Below are 5722 nucleotides of genomic sequence, written 5' to 3' on the forward strand. Positions count from 1 at the left end.
GGATCTGAAGTATGAGCTTAAGTACTAAAGCCATTAAGCACTTAATGAAGAAGTTGGATCTGCGAGGTACGCCCCACATAGTCTGGTGTACGCCCCACGTACCCAATCAACCACCTCGATGATGGTTCTCTGCAAAGACTTGTGTACGATGAGCGTACCTTTGATGTACGTCCTGCATGCTCACATGGATCAGCCCATGTTGAGTTAACTTGGTTGGGTTGACTCAACTGATTTGACTCAGTGTGTTTATGGACTTTGACCAGTCAACTTTGAGTTTGACCATGTTTGACTATTGAGGGAATTTTAGGTATTATTGGGATTTTTATGGAATTGGTCGCTTGGTGGATGTAGGCATTAACTAGAGAGCTGATATTTAGAGTCGGGCCTTATCAGTTCTGTTCAGCTTGTGAGGTGAGTTTTCCTAACTATATTTTCGGGTCGAAGGCACCAAGGTTGGACCATTGGTTTGATAACCTGGTATTGTTGATATGTAGAGTATGGAATAGATATGCATTCTAGTTTTGATATGCAAGTCAGGTAGATCTTTAGGACTACCTGTGATATAGTATGTTTATCTATGTATGATATTATCTGTTATATGTTGACATATTGTGTGGATTGGGTTAAGGTTGTACTGATGTGTATTGTACCCAAAAAAACCCTGGAGCAAACCAGATATGAGTTGAGGGCTAGGAAGGGCATACCAGACTCATACCAAGGGCTAATGAGCATTCAATATATGAGCTGAGGGTCGGGAAGGGCATGTTAGACTCGTTCTGAGGGTTAGTGGTGTTTAGTCCGAGGAATGATCAGGCCGGGGAGCAAACCAAACATAAGTTGTCGGCCAAGGGCAAGCCAGACTTATGTTGTAGGCTAAGGGGTAATTCAGTCTGTTAATTGTGGACCCATTGCATGTTGTTATTATATAGTAATATTTTCATGTGTATTGGTATTTTGGGGGAATTCACTAAGATTTGGGATTGCAATTTTGGATTATGTTTCATTTACCTCAGAGGATCGCGTGAAGGCAAAGATGTGATTGTGCACCTCCTTGAGTTTTGATTTGATGATTTTGGGAAATCTATTTGTAAATAATGATGATTTATGGGTTGTTTTAAAAGTTTAAAATTTTCATTATTTTATAGATGTTACAGCCAGAGTCGTACTGAGGGCTTGATGGTAATTTAGTTTGAGGACTGATATGGTCAGGGAGCAAGCCAGACATAAGTCGTGGGACCCGAGGACAAGCCAGACTTATGATGTGGGCTCAGGGGTAATCCAGTATTTTAGTTGTGGACTCATTGCATGTTGTTTTTGTATATATGTTATTTGGTTATGTGTTTGTATATTAGGGGAAACTCACTAAGTGTTGGCTTACAGCTTTGGGTTATATTTCAGGTACTTCGGATGGCCGCGGGAAGGCGAAGGCGTTTCCGTAGACATCCTCTTGTTATGATCCATGATTTTCAAAAACTCTGATGTTGGAAATGTTTTGAAAACTATTTTGTAAATACTTTATGCTTTTGGGTTTTATTTAAAAAGTTTAAATTTATCGTGATTTATGGGTGTTACAATATATATACAATTATGCAGCATACACCAAGAAAATAGCAATGATAGGTTTAATATTATAAAAGGAATCTCCTAGGCTAAAGTCATCACAAATTAGGCAACCCTAACACAGACTTCCTGAAGATCCTTAGTCTATCATCTAGCATGCAGTTATATCTGCTCATAAGGTAACAACTCAACACTACATATAGAACAAGTAGAGATATTTTGGGAAACTACCGCTCGAGCTCTAGCTGATTATACACATTGCTTATTTGTTATTCTCCCTTAAAATTCTTTGTTTCTTTTTGAAAATTTTGTATGAAAATCCTCAGATCCTTAGTTTGAGTCTAGAATCGAGTGCTCATCCAAATCCCTCAAACTAGGTATCTGATACCTATTTGTAACATCTAAATTTTCAAACCAGTTTTTTCATTTTTAACTTCATATAAAAACATTTTTCATAAAAACCATCTCAAGAAAATCACAGTGTCAAATATGTAAGGTAATTTTCATATTCCACCTAATAATTACACCAATTATTCCTTAATTAACAATTAAGTAAATGTTCGTACTACATTAATCCCAAGATAACTCCAATCCACAATTTGGGCAAAATACCGTTTTGCCCCTTCAAAATCTCTCACAAATCCTCTTAAGGTAAAATTGGTTAAAAGTCAACAAAAGTCAAATGCGGCGATACACGAGACGTACACGAGTATGCCTAGTATATGTACGCCCAACATACTCTCGATCCCTTTCTTGACTTAGGCCCGACGTACAAGGCTGGTGCGCCCGACGTAAGCGGATTATTTGCTAAAAAATTAAAATGCTAAGGGTTTAAATGGAAATACCTGGAAACGAGTGTTACATAATATTTGTTTAAACCAACTGTCAAGGACATACAACTCTTGTATGTGACACATGAATTCAAATATGAATTTCGTGGAATGTTATACAAAATTGTTTGCACTTAGTAGCATTGGAGGAACTTCCTAATAATGTGGTGATGTCACTACACGAGAGGTCACAACAGGAAAACTCCGTTAGTAATTCATAACTTCTTCATCTGACGCCCGTTTTCACCCGTATTTCTTCCGTTGCACTACTTTAACGAGATCTTTGGTTCTCGTTTAGATTGTTTCGGCTAAAAATCACTCGATCTCAAATTCGAATTTCAGACTGCATACTGCTAAGCTGGAACTTAGAAAAATCCTAACTTCCTCATACGAAGTTAGATTTGGGCGTTTTTTTTATGCACGCTCTTGGTTTATCGTATTCTACGACTTTCGTTTAGATCACTAGTGTAACGCCCTGATTCTCAAGTATGGATTTAAATAAAGAATTTCTTTAGTTTTAAGTCCTACTCTACGAGTTAAGGCTACCCTACTCGTTGAGTAGCAGCGAGGTGGGATCACAAATTTAGTGATCTACTCACCGAGTCCATAAAGGGACTTGACGAGTAGGAGCTGGCAGTTGAAACCCTAAATTTCGGGGCATTTCACTCTATTTAAAGGATCATTGGCCAACACCTAGGCTCTCCTTCACTGCCTCTTGTCACTCTAAAGTCCAAATCGCATGTGTAAGCTCATCGTGTGCATTTTAAGCTTGAAGGAGGAATTCTTGACGAGAAAAGAGCTTGGAGACCAAGCATTCAGAAACAAGGAGCTTGAAGGACCTAAGATCTACTATGGTTAGCATCTTCTGGAAGGTATAAATCATACCTTAGCCTCATTCTTTCTATTGGGTAACTTCTAGGGTTTTCATAGTGTGTTGGAAGCTACTTTTCTTTGCAACCTCAAATATGAAGTTGTAACTTTAGAACTTATCTCCGTTGGGCTTCTTTGTACATAAAGTTTCTAGTTTGTGCAAGAATGAGACTCTCCCAAGGTGAAAAACTCCATTGGAAGCATAGATTGGTCATTTAGAGCCTTTAGAACCTTGCATGTGCATAAAGTTTGCAACTTTACGTGATAAACATGCCTTAGAGGCTTGGATCTGTAATCTGGAGCTTTGCCATGGCTTAAAAAGCATCTGCATGGATGGAGGTCTGCGAGGACTCGGCGAGTTGGATGAACAACTCGGCGAGCCCAATGAATTTGGCCGTGAACTCGACGAGTCCATTGAAGTTTGCCTTGAACTCGACGAGTCATTAGAAAACTCGGCGATTCGACTAAAGTTCCCCCGTTTCTTGGACACGTATGAGCTCGGCGAGTTAAAGGAGGACTCGACGAGACAATCAAGGATTTCACGACTTCTCGAGTCCAAAAAGGGGACTCGACGAGTCGGTGAACTACACTCGACGAGTCGAGTCAACATGGACTGTTGACTTTGACTGTGGGCGTTCACTTTAACCAAGAGTTGACCAGATGACTTATGAGGGTATTCTGATAATTTGGGAACTTATGAAAAAGGGTTGTATGGTAATTATAGGTAGTGAAGTTCGTGTCGGTGATCCGGGAGTTGAAGCTCTCAAGTTTTCTGACGTCAGTATCAAGATGAGTTATTCTCACTATACTAAGGGGTCTAAGGCACTAAGGCCGACCCATTGGATTCGATATGCTAGTAGTTATTGATATGTTGAGTTGAGTCAGTAATGTATGCTAGTTGATATACTAGTCGAGTAGATCTGTAGGACTGCCTGAGATATTGATTGATTACCTGTATGTGCATTTATCTGTTACATGTCGACATGTTATGTGGGGTGGGTTGAGGTTGTACTGCTCCGTGCGGTAGCCAAAAAACCCGAGAGTATTCCAGATATGAGCTGAGGGCCCGATAGGCATTCTGGATTCATATTGAGGACTCGGGAGCATTCCAGATATGAGTTGAGGACCCGGTAGGCATTCCAGACTCGTATTGAGGGCCCAGGGGTAGTCCAGCTAGTAAAGTTATGGACCCAGTGCATGTTGTTTTGTCTTTATTGATATGATATGTTAAAATTAATGTTGCTATGTGGACTGTATGTGTATCGGTATTTTAGGGGTAACTCACTAAGCTTTCGGGCTTACAGTTTCAGTTTATTGTTTCAGGTACTTTAGGGAATCGAGGCAAGGCCAAGGCATGATCGTACAGCTCCTCCTAATGTGTTTATGTTTCTGGGAAAAACTCTGATAATCAATATTTTGAAAACAAGTTCTAATGTTCTGATGAACTTAATATGTTTTAAAAAGTTTAAATTGGTTTGAAATTTTGAATGTTACAAGTTGGTATTAGAGCATTGGAGCGGTTCCCCCAGGGGCTTAGGGTCGTGCTTTTCAGCTTGCAGCGGAAGAGGTTAGAGCAATGCCGGATGCAGCTACGGGTATGTTTCTTCCTTGTTGTCTTGTTCATTTATGATTTTTGTGGAGTATCATTATCTACTAGTCTCGTTGGATGGTTATGGAATTGTGTTTCGGGTTTTCGTGTGGTATCCGTTGTTCATTGAGGGTTTGGCGAGTTCTGTTCGGGATTTCATTTTGGTATCCTTTGTTCCCTGAAGGATCGATATGGTTATGGTTTAGTGCTTCGAGCTATCGTTGATTATCTTTGTGAGGATTAGTGGCGGATGCAGTGTTGGTTTGAATGCCAGGTAGCGTCTGCAGTCTGAGGAATGGATATTTGAAGATTGGGTTCCTTTCGAGCGGGTTGTTCAGTGTGGAAATATGATTTTTATGAAAGTTGTTAGTGATGGTGAGAAACAATTTGCGTGTAAGTGTTGGGTTTTCTGCAAGGTTGTTTTGGCAGGTCGGTGATGGTGACCGGTGGTTAATTGTCAGTGTCTTAAGTGGGGGAGAATTGGAAATTCTTCGGATGGTCGTTAGGCTTGAGAGGTTGTTTAGCTGCTTGGGGATTCAGTGGTATTTCTATCAGCCGAGAGCAGGCTCGTATGGGTGAGTAGCAGGCGTGCGGAGCGGAATACAGACCTAGGGCATTTGATTGTGGAAGGCCTGGGAGCAGGTCAGGATCGAATATGTATGATGGAGATAGAGTTCGGAACCCCTAGAGGGCTAGAACGGTATGCACGGGAGGATTTACCGAAGAGATAGCTCGTAATGATGAATGCTAGTTGAGCGGTCCGGATAGACTGAAGGCCGGTAGGCGTACCAGTCAGGCCAAAGGCTCGGAGGACGGTCCAGCCAGACTGAAGGCACTGAGAGCGGTCCAGATTGGCTGAAGGTTCTGAGAGTGG

The sequence above is a fragment of the Lactuca saligna genome, chromosome 4 (assembly GCF_052625555.1).
Source record: "Lactuca saligna cultivar CGN05327 chromosome 4, ASM5262555v1, whole genome shotgun sequence".
Classification (NCBI taxonomy): Eukaryota; Viridiplantae; Streptophyta; class Magnoliopsida; order Asterales; family Asteraceae; genus Lactuca; species Lactuca saligna.